The sequence below is a fragment of the Solanum dulcamara genome, chromosome 7 (assembly GCF_947179165.1).
Source record: "Solanum dulcamara chromosome 7, daSolDulc1.2, whole genome shotgun sequence".
Lineage (NCBI taxonomy): Eukaryota > Viridiplantae > Streptophyta > Magnoliopsida > Solanales > Solanaceae > Solanum > Solanum dulcamara.
The window spans coordinates 40,124,392-40,145,287 of NC_077243.1; the positions used below are offsets into that span (position 1 = coordinate 40,124,392).

The following is a 20,896-nucleotide window of genomic DNA, read 5'->3' on the forward strand; positions in this document are numbered from 1 at the left end:
TCACATTATAAGTATGTTATGGAAATTAGCTATTCTATGATTTCAAGCCTATGATTATGAATATAATATATGAAATTATGATCTGATGTTATGTATGTATTCTGTGGGATTTGACTTAGCACCAAATGTGGACTTGAGGTGGGGGCTCGAAGGAAAAGGGTCCTTATATAAAGTCTCTTGTCTCATAACTTCGTGCCATCGTAGGATTTGCCTTTATGTCCTAGCTAGTGGATCCACAAATAGCACATGTTGATGATTAGGAGTCTACCTTGGCAAAGTAGCCTCCTCTTTCTCGATGTGGGGATCATATGATTCCATGTTATAACTCGCATGATCTTATTGTCGGTTATGATTGCTATCTCGCATATGTATGATTTCTTAAATATGTTATGATTTTGAACTTATGTTTTTAAATGCTTTGGTCAATATGATTTTATCATGACTTTATGTACTACATCTTATCATGTGATTTACTTTTCCCTTGTATTTCCATAATTTACGTTGCATGTCACGCCCTCATGCTTAGTACATTCCAACGTACTAATGCATACTTTTTGCCTACATTGTCTCATATTGTAGGAGTTGAGGTTGAAGATCCTTATCTTCCATGTAACTAGTAGGCGTTCCTATCCCAAGTTATTGTGGTGAGTCCTCATTGACCGGGGGCTAGTTTCAAGTTGATTACTATTTTCTTCCAAAAGACTTTTGTTTACGTCATATATTGAGGGCTAGCTAGGGACATGTCTTAGCCCCCACCTATACTCATATTTCGAGGCATCTAGTTGGACATATGTTTGAGTCTATGTTGTCATAAAACATTTTTGTCAGATTTTTATTAATAGTTTAGACTCTCTTATGATGTTTCCGCTTTTATATTTTACCTTATGTATGCTTATGATATGTATAAGAGGCTTGGTTGGAGACCTTCGGGGTTTCAATTGCCATGTTATGACTAGGCTCTAGGTCGGATCATGACAAACTTGGTATCAGAGCATAAGGTTTTCTAAGTTTCCTAGGGTGTCCAACTTGCCACGTCAAGTAGAGTCTTATTCATGGGTGTGAAGCACTCCACACTTATGAGTAGGAGCCTATGAGACATTTTAGGAATTCTCACTTTTTTCATTATCCATGTCGTGCTATAAAGTTTACATTAAGATTTCTTCTCCCTAATAGTCTTTCTTTGTGATTTTCAGATAAAATGGCTCCAAGAATACCACCATTACTAAAAGGAGAGAATTAATGAAGCCCAAGCTCCCCCAGCTCCTCAAGACAATGGTCCTCTATCAGACCAAGTGACTAATATGGAGTTCCGAACTGCTATCACTATGCTAGCCAGAGTAGTGACCAACCAAGGTGTCATGGCTCCTCCTAATGTTCCTACTCCATCCTCAAGAGTTAGGGACTTTGCACGAATAAATCCTCCGAAATTTCATGACTCAAAGGTCGATAAAGATTCTTAAGAGTTCATTGATAAGGTCTACAAAATGGTGAGTATTATGGGGGTGACAAAGGAAGAAAAAGCAGAGTTGGCAGCTTACCAACTCAAAGGTGTTGCTCAACTATGGTATACTCAATGAAAGTTTGAGAGGGTGGATGAATGTCCTGTCTAATGCGAAGCTTTGAAACTTGCTTTCCTTGATCACTTTTTCCCTCTTGAGTTAAGGAAGGCTAAAGTGTTGGAGTTTATAAATCTTCGATAAGGCAACATGGGGATGAGGAATTATGCCCTCAAGTTTACTAAGCTATCTAAGTATGCTCCTTCAATAGTTGCCGATCCACGTGTATGAATGAGTAAATTTATATCAGGGGTGTTCGACTTGGTTTCTAAGGAATGTCGCACAACTATGCTTGTTAAAGAGATGGACATATCTCGGCTCATGACTTTTGCCAAACAAATTGAAGGAGAAAAGCTCAAAGAAATAAGGATGAGGGATTCTAAGAGGGCATGGTATGAAGGTGGGTTCTCCAATTCTAGGACCATTGGTAGCAATGGACGCACTCATCAAGACCAAATCTCGGGGAAAAAGTTTGCTAAGGATAGGGTTCCATACCCTAAAGTTCAAAGTGAAGGAGGTATAAATACTAGTAACCCTTTTATTCCAAGGTGTGCAAAGTATGGAAAGCCTCTTGGAGGAAGGTACCTAATAGGAATGGATGCTTGCTATGGATGTGGCAAGATGGGCCATAAGTGATCTGAGTTCCCTTTTGTAGCCAACAAGGGTGGATATGGTCGTACAATAGGAGGCCAAGTATAACAAGCTCCCAAGCTCAACCTAAGGATGGCCAATGCAACAACCGGTTCTATGCTCTTCATGCTAGGCAAGAGGTCGATGAGGGTCCCGATGTGGTCACGGGTATGTTACTAGTCTTTAACTTTGATGTATATACATTGCTTGATCCGTGTGCCAACTTGTCTTTTGTTACTCCTTACATTGCTATGAGGTTTAATGTGTGCCCCGAAGTGTGAATAGAACCTTTCTCGGTTTATACTCCCGTTGGTGGTTTGGTATTAGCCAAGAGAGCTTATAGAAATTATCCCGTATGGGTCTTGCACAAATTCATTCCATGTGACCTTGTTGAACTTGATATGACTGACTTTGACATCTTTCTTGGTATAGATTGGTTACATGCCGCTTACACATCTATATGTTGTAGAACTCGTGTGGTTAAGTTTTACTTCCTTAATGAGCCTATTCTTGAATGGAAGGGAAATAATTCAGTGGTTAAGGGTCGATTCATCTCATGTATTAAGGCTCGAAGAATGATTTCCAAAGGGTGCATTTATCATATTGTGCGAGTTTGGGACATTGACTCCAAAACTCCTACTCTTGAGTCGGTCCCTATAGTCAATAAATTCTTCGATATGTTTCCTGATGATTTGCCCGGTGTTCCTCCCAAAAGGGAGATTGACTTTGGCATAGATCTCCTTCCCGATACCCAACCTATCTCTATTCCTCCTTACCTTATGTCTCCGGTGGAACTTAAGGAGTTGAAAGAACAATTGAAGGATTTATTGGATAAGGGTTTTATAAGACCAAGTATTTCACCATGGGGTGCTCCCATGTTATTTGTTAGGAAGAAAGATGGGTCACTCCGAATGTGTATAGACTACCGGCAATTGAATAAGGTCACCATAAATAACAAATATCCAATCCCAAGGATAGATGACTTGTTTGATCAATTACAAGGAGCAAGCTATTTTTCCAACATTAACCTCCATTTCAGTTATCATCAATTGAGGGTAAGGGAGTGTGATATTCCCAAGACATCCTTTCAGATAAGGTATGGTCATTTTACATTTGTAGTAATGTCATTCGGGTTGAAAAATTCTCCTGCTATATTCATGGATTTGATGAATCGCATTTTCAAGCCATATTTGGACATGTTTGTAGTGGTGTTTATTGATGATATCATGATTTACTCTCGAAATGAGGAAGATCATGTGGGTCACTTGAGGATTGTGTTGCAAACGTTGAGGGAAAAGGAACTATTTGCTAAATTTAGTAAATGCGAATTTTGGCTAAGAGAGGTTGCATTTCTTGGCCATATGGTATCCGGTGATGGGATTAAAGTAGATCCAAAGAAAATGGAGGCAGTTAAAAATTGGCCTATACCATTATCTCCTTTAGATATTATGAGGTTTTTGGGCTTAGCCGGATACTACCAAAGGTCTGTTGAAGGGTTCTCAGCTATTGCTTCGCTTTTAAACAATTTGACATAAAAGAAGGTAAAATTTCAATGGTCGGAAGAATGTAAGAAAAGCTTCCAAATATTAAAAGATCGTCTTACGTCGGCTTCTATTTTGACATTGCCCGAAGGTTGAGATGGGTTTGTTGTTTATTATGATTCTTCATGTGTTGGTTTGGGTTTTGTCTTGATGCAACATGGTAAGGTTATAGCGTATGCCTCTAGGCAACTTAAAGTACATGAAAGAAATTACCCAACCCACGATCTTGAACTTGTGGTGGTTGTGTTTGCATTAAAAATTTGGCACCACTATCTTTATGGGGTGCATGTTGATGTGTTTACGGACCAAAAAATCTTGCAATATATGTTTGGTCAAAAGGACTTAAACCTTAGGCAAACATGGTGGCTTGAACTCCTAAAATACTATAACATGAGCGTATTTTATCATCCTGGTAAGGCAACTGTTGTAGCCGATGCTCTTATCGATTGTCTATGGGTAGTGTTGCACATATTGAAGAAGGTAAAAGGGAATTGGTCAAAGAAGTCCATAGATTGGCACATTTAGGTGTGCGTTTGGCTGATTCCAATAATGTAGGCGTCCTTATACATAATGGTTCAGAATCATCTCTTGCGGCAGATGTCAAGTCCAAACAAGACAATGATCCAATTTTGGTTGAATTAAAGAAGTCGGTTGCCAAAAAGTCCATTGAGGCTTTCCCCCTAAGAGAAGATGGGGTATTATGTTACCAAGGTCGGTTATGCATTCCAAATGTTGATGGAATAAGAGAGTTGATATTGAATGAGGCCCATAGTTCTCGGTATTCAATTCATCTGGGTACACCAAGATGTATCGTGACTTGAGGGAAGTGTATTGGTGGAATGGCATAAAGAAGGACATAGCAGAATTTGTGGCTAAGTGTCCTAATTGCCAACAAGTGAAAGTTTAACATCAAAGTCCGAGAGGTTTAGCTCAAGAAATAGAAATTCCTACATGGAAGTGGAAATATGTGAACATGGACTTTATCATGGGTTTTCCTCGTACTAGAAGACAACATGATTCTATTTGGGTCATTGTGGACCGAATGACTAAATCAGCGCATTTTCTAAGGGTCAAAACTTCTTTGGTGCCGAAGACTATGCTAAGTTGTACATTCGTAAACATGTGAAACTTCATGGTGTTCCTTGTTGATTATATCGGATAGAGGTACACAATTTAGTTCACACTTTTGGAAGTTATTTCAAAAAGGTCTTGGCACTAAAGTCAAGTTAAGTACTGCTTTTCATTCTCAAACCGATGGGCAAGCCGAGAGAACAATTCAAACCTTGGAGGATATGTTAAGGGCATGTGTGATAGACCTTAGAGAAAGTTGGGATGACCATTTACTATTGATTGAGTTCGCTTACAATAATAGTTATCACTCTAGCATCCAAATGACTCCTTTTGAAGCCTTGTATGGGAGAAGATGTAGGTCTCCGGTTGGGTGGTTTGAAGTTGGTGAGATGGTGTTGATTGGTCCAGATTTTGTAATTGATGTAATGGAGAAAGTAAGGCTCATAAGGAAAAGATTGAAAATGGCTCAAAGTCATCAAAAGTCCTATTCGGACACTAGGAGGAGAAAGCTTGAATTTGATGTGGACAATATGGTGTATTTGAAAATTTCACCTATGAAAGGGGTAATGTGGTTTGGTAAGAAAGGTAAGTTAAGCCCTAGATATATAGGACCGTATAGGATATTGAAGCATATTGGCAAGGTAGCATATGAGTTAGACTTTCCACTTGAGTTGGCTTTGGTTCATCCGGTATTTCATGTGTCGATGTTGAGAAAGTTTTTGGGTGATCCAAATTCAATTGTACCAAGGGAAAACATGAGTATTGAGGACAATTTGGCTTATGAGGAGGTACCGATTGATATTTTAGACCGGTAAGTGAAGAGGCTGAGAAATAAAGACATTGCATCTGTCAAAGTGTTGTGGAGGAATCAACAAGTAAAGAGTACTACGTGGGAAGCGGAATCGGAAATGATGAAGCGATATCCTTATCTCTTTCCTTTCACTCAAGCCTAAAGGTACTAAGTTGCTTATGATCAAATCAATTAAACTTCTACGCTTCAGTTCTATATACCATTCATATGCATGCATGATTCATGAAAATGATTTTTCTCAAGGACTATGTTTCATTTTAAGTATGAAGTTTACACGTCATATGCATTTTTCAAAGTGTCCTCATGTCCATGTTGGGTTTCTAAATCCTTTTTCCATGTCTTTCCTATATTAGTTGAATCTCATTCGGGATGAATGTTCTCAAGGGGGAGATATTGTAACATCCCTCAAAATTTGAAAAAAAATTAAAAATTAACATATAAATAAAATAATTATATATATATATATATATATATATATATATATATATATATATATATATATATATATATATATATATATATATATATATATCCTAAGAATGCCTTATAAATAGGCCGCTCATGTAACGTATTATCCTTAATCTTTTTGAAAAATCCGAGTTCAGAATATCGATCAGGGGGTCAAATTTGATCTGCGGGAAAATGGTCTCGGTGGATTTTTAGGACCCGTAGAATGGAAGAAAGATTTTCGAAGAAATCACAGAACAGTGTGGTCCACGAAAACACCACATCGTGGACTTGGGAAGACGCACAAGACAGAGTAGTCCACGACAGGACCGCGTCACGGACCTGGGGACAGTCTTCTGGCTGAGTTGGTCGCGACAGGTCCGCGTCGCGGACCTGGGAAGGTGTCCTGGCCGAATTTAGTTTTTTTAGGGCGTTTTAGAATTTTCTCAAATTATTAGTTAATGAACCTAGACGTTTTTAGAACCTAATTCAACACTATAAATTAACCTAAACCTCTAATTCAATTCATTCTTCTACAATTCATCTATCAAATATTTCTCTCTCTACAAAAAGGCTCTCAAGGGTTTCCATTGAAGATTTCAAGCAAATTCACTCAATTTCTCAATCAAAACTCTCAAGTTATTCCAAATTAATTTGTGTTCTCACTCAAGGTATGTGGGTATTGATTCATGGATCCTTTCTTCCATGAAGCCCAATCAATTTTTCAAGTTTTTTATCAAATTAAAGTATGATATTTTACGAGTTTTGTGATCTCTATTCTAATTGTATGAATTTTAATTTAAAGCATGATCATGAGTCTATTTAGGTATAATTTGATGGTTATTGAATTAAATTGAAGAGTTTTTCCATGAATTCTCTTATTTTGATTTCTAGGGTTCATGATGTAAAATATGAATATTTTTAATTATACTTCTAAATGATATTATCTATATGAATTATGTATGGGCTGATATAAAGTTTATGATCATGTATATTTTTAAGTTAATTTCATGATTTTTAAGTCAATTGATCATACATTCATGTCATATCCAAATTTCAAGTTCAAGCTATGGTCATGAATTTTTAAAGTATGAATTATGACTATGTATTTTCATTATGATCATAAGTTGTAAGTATGTTTCAAATTATGGTTTTTCATGCAAGTTATGAAGTAAGGCGACCTAAGGCCTAATGATATGAATTATGAAAATATGATTGTAATGATGAAACGATAATTCTCACATTACAAGTATGTTATAAAAATAATCTATTCTATGATTTCAAGCCTATGATCATGAATATGATATATAAAATTATGATCTTATGTTATGTATGTATTCCGTGGGATTTGACTTAGAACCGAATATGGACTTGAGTTGGAGGCTCGAAGCAAGGGGTCCTTATATAAAGTCTCTTGTCTCATAACTACGTGCCACCATAGGATTTGCCTTTATGGCCTAGCTAGTGGATCCACAAATAGCACATGTTCATGATTAGGAGTCTACCTTGAAAAAGTAGCCTCTCTCTTCTCGATGTGAGGATCATCGTATTCTATGTTATAGGTCGCATGGTCATATTTTCGGTTATGGTTCCTATCCCACATATGTATGATTTCTTAAGTATGTTATGATTTTGAACTTATGCTTTTAAATGCTTTGGTCAATATAATTTTATCATGACTCCATCTTATCATATGATTTACTTGACCCTTGCATTTCCATGATTTACGTTGCATATCACACCCTCATACTTAGTATATTCCAACATACTAATGCATACCTTTTGCCTATATTGTCTCACAATGTAAGAGTTGAGGTTAAAGATCCTTATCGTCCACGTAACTAGTAGGCGTTCCTATCCCAAGGTGTTGTGGTGAGTCCTCATTGACTGGGGGTTAGTTTTAAGTTGATTGTTGTTTTCTTCCAAAAGACTTTTGTTTACGTCGTATATTGAGGGTGAGCTAGGGACATGTCTTATCCCCCTCCCATACTCATGTTTTGAGGAATGTAGTTTGACATATGTTTGAGTCTATGTTGTCATAAAACATTTTTTTCCAGATTTCTATTAATAATTTAGACTCTCTTATGATGTTTCCGCTTTTATATTTTACCTTATGTTTGCTTATGATATATACAAGAGGATTATTGGAGGCCTTCGGTGTTTCAATCGCCATTTTGTGATTAGGCCCTAGGTCGGGTCGTGAAAATAGTTCTTTCAGCTTGACCTTTGGTTTGAGGATGGAAAGCGGTACTTAGCCTAATATTTGTACTGAGACCCTTTTGAAATAACTTCCAAAAGTGTGAATTAAATTGTGTACCTTGATATGATATAATCAAACAGGTCACATTGTGAAGTCTCACCAATTCACGAACATAGAACTTTGCATAATCTTTGGCACTGTAAGAAGTTATGAGTTGAAAGTTGAAGTTTTATGATATGCATTGACCAAGAGTTTCTTATGTTTTAAATTGCTTTTAAGTTATAATCATGTTCACTATGATTGGTCATGCATCTTATGGCATATTGATACATCCTTTTACTTATTCATACACACCTCACATACTTAGTATATTCAAATGTACTAACACATATTTTGCCTACATTATCTCATAATGTAGGGACGAATGATACTCACGACTACCCTGCTCATGGCTAAAGTTTTCATTAGATTTCAAAGAAGTTGATGTGTCCTCATTCTACTGAGTACAAGACTTTTGTTCATGTTACTATTGTTTACACTTTCTTCTATTGTTAGGATGATCTAGGAGCTTGTCCTAAGCCCCCATCAAATATTAGACTATAGGCATGTTTAGACTATATTCATTGGTGTAGTCCGTATTAGACGTTGATAGAGTTGATTTCCCTTATTACCATTCCCCACTTAATGATTACTTCCTCTCACATTTATATTGTTATTTACCTTACGTATGCGATGTACGCTAAGATGGCTTATGGTTGGGGTCCCTTGCATCTTGATCACCATATTACGACTTGGCCCTAGGTTGGGTTGTGGCAGTATAAAGGTAGGATTTGAACACTCTTATTCATTAGATCCATGAACACCGCCGGTGCATTCATCAATCCAAATAACATCACCAAAATCTCAAAGTGACCATATTTGAAATGTCATCTTGGAAATGTCATACTCCCTTGCTCTCAAATGGTGATAGCCAGACCGGAGATCAATCTTTGAGAAATGACTTACCCTTGAAATTGGTCAAATAGTTCATCTATCCTAGGAATTAAATATTTGTTCTTAATGGTCACCTTTTTCAATTGATGGTAGTCTATGCATATCCAAAGCGATCCATCCTTCTTTATCATAAATAACACAGGAGCGCCCCATGGTGAAATGCTTGGCCTTATACATCCTTTTTCCAATAAGTTCTTTAATTTTTCCAGGGCCATTCAGTAGGGAGGAATAGTGATAGGTTGGGTATCGGAGAGGAGATCAATATCGAAATCAACTTTCCTTTTGGGAGGGATACAGGGGAGTTCATAGAAAAAGACATCGAGAAAATCATTAACCACAGGAACCAACTTAAGAGAAGTACTTTCGGAGTTGACATCCCTAACCTTCACAATGTTTTAGTTGCAACCCTTAGCAATCAACTTTCGGACCTTAAGGAAAGAAATCAATCTACCCTTAACTTCCAAATCATGACCCTTCCATTCAAGAATAGTCTCAATTGGGAATTGAAACTTGACTCTACGAGTTCTACAATCTATACAAGCATAAGACACATACAACCAATCCATCCTAAGAATGACATCAAAATCTACCATGTCAAGCTCAATGAGATCATAAGGAACAACTTTTTGCAAGATAGACACAGAAAAACCCTTATAGACTGTTCTAGAAAAAACCAACTCACCCATGGGAGTAGACACCAAATAGGGTTCTAATAGCATTTCCGACAAAATATTAAACCTATTAACAAGGAATGGAGTGCCAAAAAATAAATATGCACCCGGATCTAATAATATATACACATCAAAATCAAAGATCTTTAATATATCGGTAACAACTTCGAGTGCTTCCTCAACTTCTTATCTCCCATGCAAGGAATAAATCGCTTGGTTCGTTGTCTATCCCCTTGAGCTTGTTGACCATGAGAAATTTGGCCTTGAGGTACACCACCATCACCTCTATAATCTCTAGATTGATAACCTGGTTTACCACACTTGAAAAATGCATTGGAGATGGCTAAGCATTCTTCTTTGTGAGTTTTCCCACATTTCTTGCAAGAGGGGAAAGCTTGAGCACCCACGTTCTCCGTTGGATTAGAAAATTTGTCCTTTTTGAACCTTGGAGGAGGAGTGTTGGTAGGACCTTTCCCCAAGAATTATTGCCCACTTTGGCCCTTTTCATTACCATAATAATTGGAACTTTGGTGTGTGAACTCTCCACTATCAATTCTAGCCTTCTTAAGGCCTCTTGACATCTCCCTCAACTTCTCATCCTTTATTTGTTTCGCATATGTCATAAGTCGGGAGATGTCCTTCTTTTTGACCAACATGGTCGTCTTGTATTCTTGGATGCCAAACTAGAAACACCATAAATGAATTTGGTCATCCTTGCACTTGGATCGGAGATCATGAAAGGAGCATACTTAGACAATTTAGTGAATTTGAGGGCATACTCCCTCACACTCATGCTCCCTTGGCCAATATTGATGAACTATTGAATCTTTGCCTCCCTTAGCTCCTAAGAAAAGAAGCGATCTATGAAGGCACCCTTGAACTCTTCCCATTGTATGGGTTCTATATCTTCACCCCTATCCACAACCCATTTCTCATACCAAAACCTTGCTACGCCCTTGAGTTGATAGGCCACTAGATCAGCCTTTTTATTTGGAGGCACTCCCATGATAGATACAATCCGATAAACTTCCTCAATAAACTCCATAGGGTTCTTATCTACCTTGGACCCATGAAATTTGGGTGGATTCATTCTCTTGAAGTACCGAATACTAGAAGCCGGAGTAGACACTTGAGGAGGAGGAGGAGCAACAACTTGATTAGTTTGGTTGGGTACGACTTGAGCCATTAAGGTGATGATATTCCGAAACTCCGTATGTGTAACTCCTTCCTTATAGTGAGGAGCCTCGGGAATAAGATGAACTTGGTCTGTGTTAGCATTCATGGCTTAAGGTGGAGGTTCCCTTCTTGGAGGCATTATCTAGAGAAAACAAAATGATTTATTAGCTAGAGGAAGTCTTAGGACAAGTCTAGGGCATGACATGAATCATGAAAGAAGGGAAAACTTTCCTAAACTCCTTATAGTCTCCTATTCATGATTGTGGAACACTTTACAACCATGAATAAGACCTTATTTGACGTGATATGTTGGACTTTGATGACTATTTGAAACCAAAATCTCTGATACCAAGTGTGTCACTACCCAAGCCTAGGGCATAGACGTGACATGATGAATGAAGAGCCTGGAGGTATCACACCTAAGCCTCTTAGTATTCATTTAGCCTTTCATAGGTAATGACAATAGATAAACAAGCAGAAAATAAGAAGAGAGAGGGTCTAAGGGAAACATCATAATAAGAATCATAATAGTCAAGATTTAACTTACATATGTCCAATAATACTTTAAAATTTTAGATTTGGTGGGGGCTAAGACAAGTCCCTAGCTCACCTTCAATCAAAATAGAATGAAATATCTAAAGGTCTCAACATATCATAATCTAGAAAGATAAAGAAGAATTGTTCTCGAAACATATGAACTCTCCAAAAGTATCCTTCAAGCAAAATCTCAACTAGCCATATGGAGGAGAGCGAGGAGGAACACTGGTCTCCAAGATTTAACTTACATATGTCCAATAATACTTTAAAATTTTAGATTTGGTGGGGGCTAAGACAAGTCCCTAGCTCACCTTCAATCAAAATAGAATGAAATATCTAAAGGTCTCAACATATCATAATCTAGAAAGATAAAGAAGAATTGTTCTCGAAACATATGAACTCTCCAAAAGTATCCTTCAAGCAAAATCTCAACTAGCCATATGGAGGAGAGCGAGGAGGAACACTGGTCCCTACATGGTGATAACATATAGGAAAAGTATGCGCTAGTACTTTAAATGTACTAAGTATGTAGGCATGCAATATAATAAAAAGCATTAAGTCATTATAAAGTAAAGTACATGAGAAAGTGAATGCCAGAGTAATCAAGTAAAGAGCATTTGAAAATTCATTTGTGGGAAGATGACTATAACCGACATTAAGACCATGCAAGCTATAAAATGATATACAATGTAACCCCCTATATTGGAATGGAAGACTATTTTCAAAGAAGAATTCCATCAGCATTCGTTACTTTAATATTAAATGGACATTTGTGGATCCACTAGCCTAGGCTACAAGGGCTCCTATGTTGGCACATAGTTAATGAAATAAGAGGTTGCTACTAGGATTCCCTTAACGAATCCCACCTCAAGCCTCATTCAGTGTTAAGTCAAATCCCACGGAATAGTATATCATAATAACATAAACATTCATAATATTTAATATATCAATTCATCATTCGGCAGAATAGATCCTTAAAGCCATTAGTCATTTAAGTATGCAAGAATTTTTCTTTCGCATAAAGAATCTTTTAGCTTAGGTGAAAAAGACTCTCACCAACATTCATTCTTTCATTTAAAAGACTCTCATTACCTTAATTATTATCTTTCACAAACATTGTGTTAGAGTCCATAACCTTTAAAATCATACTTTCATGAAAATAGATTGAAACTAGGTGGGTTCATTCAAATCAAGTTTCCAATATGCATATATTTAAAATCATGCATAAACACCATGAAATCCGTCAATTGAAATCATGCTCTAAACAACCCACCATAAATCTTAAGAACCTTTAAGGAACCAATTAGAGAAAATACTTATAATCGATCAATCCATGCATTTGAAATCACATTGCATCAAAATAGGAAAATAATCAATGGTTAAATCATGATTCATGATATTACGTAGAAAGTAGAGTAAACCCTAAGAAATTCTTTCTTGAAATTAAAGACTTAGTTTGAAGGAGTTTTAGGCTCTGTGGGTTGAAGAACTCATGAATATAGACCCATATACCTTGATAAATTTCGACCTTGTGATTTGAAAAGGAGACTTGATATTTTTTGTGGAAACCCTAGAATTTTTCTTGGGAATGGAGGACAGCTTGAAAGGAGCCATGAGGAGGAAAGGGTTTTGTGTGGGGGAGTTAATGTGAGAATGAAGCGTTTGGGAAGGTTTAGGGTCATTAGATAGAGTATATTCAGTCCCAAAATAACCACACTTTACTAATAAAATATAGGAAAGGACAAAAATGCCCTTTTTAAAACTTGCCAAAACTGACCCTACGAATAGTCCTTACGAATCGTAGGCCCTTCTATGATTTGTAAAAAGGACTCATCCTCTAGGGTCTGATAAAACCTTAAGGAGAGAGTCTCTAAAGTTTTTCTACAACTCATTCTTATGAGTCATATCAACTTGCTTACGAGTCGTAGACCCGAGTTGTCTCCCAGGACTTGAGATTTCCTGCATACCCTAAGTTTTGAAGTTCTTTAATGAGTCATTTCTATGATTCATCTTACCTTTTATGAGTCATTACCTAAACTCATGGATTTTTTCCTCCACTTGATCAATTTTCCAGCATCAACATAAGTCCATCGAGTCACTCCTACGACTCGTAGGATCTTCTACGATTCGTAGGTTGAGTCATAGAACAAAAATCCGGCCCATTCTCCAAAGGTTTCCTTCATTTTGACTTTTCGACTTATGAGGTCTTACAACTAAACAAGAGATAACACAAAGTAGAATGGGAAATAAAAGTGAAGAGATAGGATACATAGAGAAAAAAAACATAGTCAAGAAACATACATGAAAGTGCAAGCCAACAACCTATTAAAAACAACGAAGAACTATAGGAGTCAACTAATCAAGAGCGGTATGTCGAAGTGTACCCCTAATTAAATAGCCAACTAAAGACCAATTCAACTCAGCCTAGTAGGGAGTACCAACAATAAATCCAGACTAAGACCCCCCATTGACCAACTACAAATGCAATATAAGATAAGCATAATTATAATCAAATAATATCCGATCGGACACCCATACCCCCGAAAGGTACAAATAATAACAAGCTTACCTTCGGCCCTCATAAAACTGAGGGACTAAACAATAAACATATATACTGGTGATAGGCGATGTGTATGAATGCAATTTTGTAATAAAAACATGAAACATCATTAGTGGCTATCAGAAATCCTCAATAACCAAGTGTATAGATCCACCTCGGTCCTCGAGCTGCCAAGTAGAACCCATGTAGCTCCCTCATCCAGTTCAGTGGTACACCATCCAGAGAGGCCTAAAGGGGATGCAGGAAATCCATTTACACTGCATGGGCCTGAACCAGTCTTATACATAACACATAATATACCCATTATGGTACCAAAAAGTAAGCCGACTTAGCATAATCTTCGGCACCGTAGGAAGTCTTAACTAATAGAAAATGAGCCGACTTGGTCATGTGTTCTACAACAACCCAAACGGAATCATGTTGTTTATTTGTATGAGGCAAACCTTTACAAAATCCATATTTACATCTTCCCATTTCGATGTAGGGATTTCAATATTTTTGGCTAGACCTCCTGGTCTTTGATTCTCAACTTTAACTTGTTGAAAATTTGGACACATAGCTACAAACTTTGCTATGTCCTTCTTCATGCCATTTCACCAATACACTTTTCTCAAGTCATGATACATCTTGGTGGAACCGAGATAAATCGAATATTGGGAACTGTGGGCCTCATTCAATATTGACTCTCTTAACCCATAGACATTGGGTATACACAATCGACCTTGGCAATGTAGCACACCATCTCCCTCTTGGGAGAAAGACTCAATATCTCTTTTGGCAACTGACTTCTTTAACTCAACCAGCATTGGATCTTAGTCTTGCTTGGCCTTAACATCCGCTATAAGAGATGATTCTGAATGATTATGAATAAGAACACCTCCATCATTAGAATCAACCAAATACACACCTAAATATGCCAATCTATGAACATATTTAATTAATTCCTTCTTATCTTCTTCAATATATGCAACACTACTCATAGATAACCTACTTATTGCATCGGCAACCACATTTTCCTTGCTCGGATTGTACAACACACTCATAACATAATCCTTCAACAATTCAAGCCATCTCCTTTTCCAAAGGTTCAAATCCTTTTGCTTAAACACGTAGTGTAAGCTCTTATGGTTGGTGAATACATCCACATGGATACCATAAACATAGTATCTCCAAATCTTCAAAGCAAACACAACCGCCGCTAGTTCAAGATCATATATTGGATAATTTCGATCATGCACTTTAAGTTGCCTAGAAGCATAGGCTTTACCTTACCATGTTGCATCAAAACACAACCAAGACCACTTGAAGCATCATAATATACCACGAAACCATTGGACCCTTCCAACAAGGTTAAAATAGGAGCGGTAGTGACACGATCTTTAAACTCTTGAAAACTATTTTCACATGTTTTCTACCATTGAAATTTCAAATTTTTTTGAGTCAACTTGGTCAAAGGTGAAGAGATCGATGAAAATCCTTCCACAAATCTCCTATAGTATCCATCTAGGCCCAAGAAATTCCTAATATCCGAAGGAGATAATGGTCTAGGCCAATTCTTAACCGCCTCTATTTTCTTAGGATCAACCATATTCACTTCATCGAACACAATGTGACCAAGGAAAGCCACCTCCCTTAACCAAAACTCACATTTGTTGGACTTTTCAAAATAGTTGCTTGTCTTTTTGAGTTTGCAATACAATCCTCAAGTGATTAGAGTGCTCCTCTTCATTTTGAGAGTAATCCAAAATGTCATAAATGAATAGAGTCACAAACATACCTAATTCATTAAGTTCATAAAAGCCACAGGAGCATTGGTCATACCAAACGACATGAATAAAAACTCATAAAGGCTATACCTCGTCCGAAATGCCATTTTAGGAATGTTACACTCCCTCACCCTCAATTGGTGATAACTGAAATGAAGGTCTATTTTAGAAAAGTAACTCGTCCCTTGAAATTGATCAAACAAGTCATCTATCCTCAGAATTGGATAATTATTCTTGATGGTTACCTTATTCAATTGCTAGTTGTCAATGCACATACGCAATAAACTATTCTTCTTTCTAACAAACAATACGGGGGAACCCCATGGGGATATACTTGGCCTAATAAAACTATTGTCTAACAAGTCTCTCAATTGATCCTTCAACTCTTTTAACTCCACTGGAGCCATCCGGTAAGAAGGAATATAAATAGATTGGGTATCCAAAAGAATATCTATGCAAAAGTCAATTTCCCTTGAGAGAGGAACACCGGGTAAATCATTGAAAAACACATCCGAAAATACATTTACAATAAAGACCGACTCTAAGATAGGGGCTTCATAAATTTCATCCCTAACCTACACAAGATGGTAAATACAACCCTTTGAAATCATCTTCTAAGCTTTAAGGAATGAAATGAATTGACCTTTAAACACGAAATTACTACCCTTACATTCTAGGACCGGCTCATTTGGAAATTGGAACTTAACCACTTGGGTTCTACAATCAATAGAAACATAACATGCATATAGACAATACATACCAAGGATAACATTAAACTTAGTCATCTCAAGCTCAACTAGATCACATAGGGTAAGACCGTAACCAAGCAACTTCTATTGACTCTTTTAGCCACAATCGACTCACCTACAGGAGTATAACCGGAGAAAGTCGCTAACAATGTCTCAGGACTAACATCAAATCTCATGGCCACATAAGGAGAAACTAAATATAAGTTGGAACATGGATCAAGCAAAGCATAAACAACATAGTGAAAGACCTGTAACATACTAGTGACAACATCGGGAGTCTCCTCCACCTCTTACCTACCAAGGAGAGCATAAAATCTATTGTTGCATTGAACACCCTTTGGTTATACTTGATCACCTTAATTAACTTGGCCTCCATGTGCAACTTGGCCTTGAGGATAACCATCTTTGACCTTGCATTGCTTAGCTTGATGACCTAGCTTACCACACCAGTAGCACATATTTAACCCACCTAGACATTCACCCTTGTGGTTCCTATCTTACTTCTTACTAACAGGATTAACTTTGCCTATAGGAGCACCTCCTTGAGGTTTAGGGTTGGGTACCCTATCCTTGTCAAATCCTGGAGTAGTGGCATTATAAGACCCTTGGCTGGAGTACTGTTGGCAAAAATAAGGACATCCACAACTTTCGAACTTGGCATGTGAGAATTCACTATCATCGGTCCTTGTCCTCTTGGACTCTCTATTCTTCACCTTTAGCTTCTCACTCTCTATTTTCTTTGCATAGGTCATGATTCTAGATATATCCATCTACTAAATCAACATAGCCATTTTGCACTCTATTTTTACCATAGCTGACACCCCCATTACAAACTTGCACATATGAGGTCTTGAGTGAGAAACTATGAATGGAGAATACTTTGACAATTAAGCAAAAGGAATACTTTCTCACACTCATGCCACCTTGCTTAAGGTTGATAAACCCTTGTACTTTAGCCTTCCTTAATTCTAATAGGAAAAAGCGATCAAGAAACACTCTTTTGAACTCATTCTAAGTCATAGGCTCCTCCTCTCTAGGCCTCTCACTTTTCCATTGATCAAACAAAATTTGGGCAATACACCTTAATTGGTATGTAGCCAACTCCGCCCTCTCAACTGGGCTAATCCCCATGATCTAAACAATATTATGGATGCTATAAACAAAATCTTATGGATCTTCATCAACCTTAGAGCCCTAAAACTCCGAAGGATTTATCCTTATGAAACCACGAACTCTTGTCACCACCGTACCAATATTAGGGTTTACTGGAGCAACCACCTCACAGTTAACTTGAGCCGTAACGGCTTAAGCAAGTACTTGAAAGGCTGCTCGAAACTCGATATTGGAAACTTGATCATTTATATGGTTATTCAGAGATTGTTGCTCCTCTTCAACTATGTTCCTTCTAACAGGGTATCTTATGAAGGCATATTCTGGAAATCGCAAAGAACAAGTGTTAGAGGGAAAATGCTTAACCACTCTACCGCACGACACATATCACGAAAGAAGTGAGACTTTTCCTAAGATGTTTTATAGCCTCGTATTCATAGATGTGGTGCGCTTCACACCAATGAATAATACTCTACTTAATGCGGCATGTTAGACTCCCTAGGTCTCTTGTAAACCTTGTACTCTGATACTAAGTTTGTTATGACCCAAACTTGGGCCAAGCCATAACATGGCATATAAGACCATGCGAGCTATTACATGGAATCTGATGACTCCTTCATTGGGATAGGATGATGACTCTAGTATCGAAACAAGGGAGGCTACCTTGCCAGGGCATACTCCAAAAGTAACTATTCAATTGGGCTATGTGGATCCATAGAAAGGCCATAAAGGCAACCTACGTGTACAATGTAGTTTGGGACTTTAGGTTGCTACTAGGATTCCCTAGGGTAACTAGCTGAGTTACCGGACATAACCCCACCTATGAGGCCTCTCGGTGCTTAGTCAATATCCCAATGGAAACTCATAAAAATATGATCATAACATAATAGGGAAATATAGTAACTGTCCATCAATCCATGTTTAAAACTATTAGGAATATCTCATCTTAACTTAGTGATTCATAAGAATCTATAACTTTGGTGATAATTATCCTTATCACCATCTTAAACATGCTTGTGTGAGAATTGGACTTATTATACTATAATAACATCTTCGATCTTAACTTTGATCGTCATCATAACTTTAACTTTAAAATCATAATCTCAAATGTAAATCATTGAAAACTTACATTGTAAATCATTTAACTCATGATCAACTCATAAACTCATCTTTAACTCATAATCATAGCTTGAAAATAGCTTTATGCACGGGCATTTATAACTCAACTTGAAATCATGAAATTCATTTGAAAACATGCGTATAGTGATAATTAATAACATATAAAATTAGAATTAACTCAGCCCAATCTAATTCATTAAAACTAGGGTTCATAATCAATTACAATTTGAATGAAAAATTGAGAAATCTTTGGGATTTCATGGGTGAAAAGGACCAATCAATCAATCCCCACATACCTTGTTTGAATTCACTTAAGAATTGAATAAGAACCTTGAAGAAATCTAGAAACTCTAGCTTGAATTTGGAGAGAAACCTTGAGAGACTTTTATTCTTGCCTTAGTCAAATATTAAGGAGAATGAATTGAATAGGAGGGAATTTGAAAAATTGAATATTTATAGACTTTGACTTGGCCCTAAAAGTTTCTAGGTTCATTGAACGGAACTTTGGAAAAGACATAATTATCCCTCATTAAACTTCAGATATTGAACCTATGAACCAACTCCTACGAGTTGTCAAAGGGATGACGAGTCATCTATATGACTTGTCATGCAGGTTTGAGAAAATTTCTGAAAATTGAGTCTTTGATGTTTTGGATTGGGTCAAGTTAATGACCCGTCAACTTGAAAACAAGTTATTCCTGAGGCTTGTCCTGTAGGTCCCAAAACCTGCATATTTTAGGGTCTCCAAAGTTTTGCGACGGGTGGTTCTTACGACTCATAAGGTCTTCTACGACCTATCTTGTCAAGTCGTCTTCTTGGCCTTGGGGAAACTTTGAACAAGGCCTGTGAACTCTGGTTGACAAGGGGTTTTTATGACCCGTCAACAGGATGATGACTCATCCAATTGAGTTATACAACCTCTATTGAGGGCAACATCTATTTTTGCTCGAGGGGTCACTCTACGACTCAACATTATGAGCTTTAGAGAGCTCTACGAGTCATAAAATGACTCGCATACTAGGTTTCAGTTCAATATTTTGAGACTTTTCTCCTTGATTCCAACTTTCTGACTTCTAATGTCTTACAGATATAGCCCAAAAAAATTCATGCAAGAAACCCTAACATTAAAGCTTCAAATAAAGCTTATGCAGCCCCTTTAGGAAATATATACCTTGAATGATGAGTCCTCGATGATCCTCGAGCACGTCAAAGCATAGCCACAAACCTTTCAAATACACTAGACTTCGAATCACCAAAACGGAGTTCTATATCTCAAGATATTCAATTTTGAAAATTAGAAAAAACAAAACTGAAAACATGCTTGACTTATATGGATGAGAGCGCGCGTGAATGTGGTTGATGACGTGTGCGAATGCGTAGGCCAGTGAGGCCGGCGTCGCATGCGAATTCTTATGCCAGCGTGCATAGATTTATGCAAACAAAGTCGGTGCCATGCGACCACGAAGTCCAATGACTTGGCGCACCAAATCAGCACACCAACCAATTTTTTTCATTTTTAAAGTATCCGATGAGGTATTCAGGATTTGTTCCGAACCCTGTGCGGGCAAACAAACTATGCTACCCTACTAAATTTTACGTTCTGCACTTAACATCCAAGTCAGAGTTTCCAACCAAGCTCATTTTGACAAGAAATGGGCCCATGCCCAAAAGCCATTTTTAGTTAAATTCTACAAGGAGGCTTGGAATGAGACTGAAAGCCTCGAGAATCGCATAAAAGGTTATCCTAGACAAAAATTGACATACCAAGGCCAACCGTACTGATGAAATTTTCATCTGAGCGCGTGTTCCATAAATGTTGACCAAAGTCAAACTTAGGTCAAAGCTTAAAGGCTAAAACGCCTAAAGGTCAAACTCGCGCTGAAAGCATCGAGGATAGAGCCAAATATGCCACTAGCCTAAAATGACCCTTTCGAAGATAATAGAACCGTCAAAATTTCA

General features: G+C 37.4%; 1 long non-coding RNA gene across 1 annotated transcript in view; it reads left to right on the top strand.

The window, feature by feature from the left end:
• The first annotated feature begins 587 nt into the window (after positions 1-587).
• LOC129893765 (uncharacterized) overlaps positions 588-20,896 on the top strand; it is a 51,129-nt gene continuing 30,820 nt past the window's right edge. Inside the window, exon 1 of the long non-coding RNA XR_008767588.1 lies at positions 588-644. This is a non-coding gene — a long non-coding RNA (uncharacterized LOC129893765). The remainder of the gene's footprint in view (positions 645-20,896) is intronic.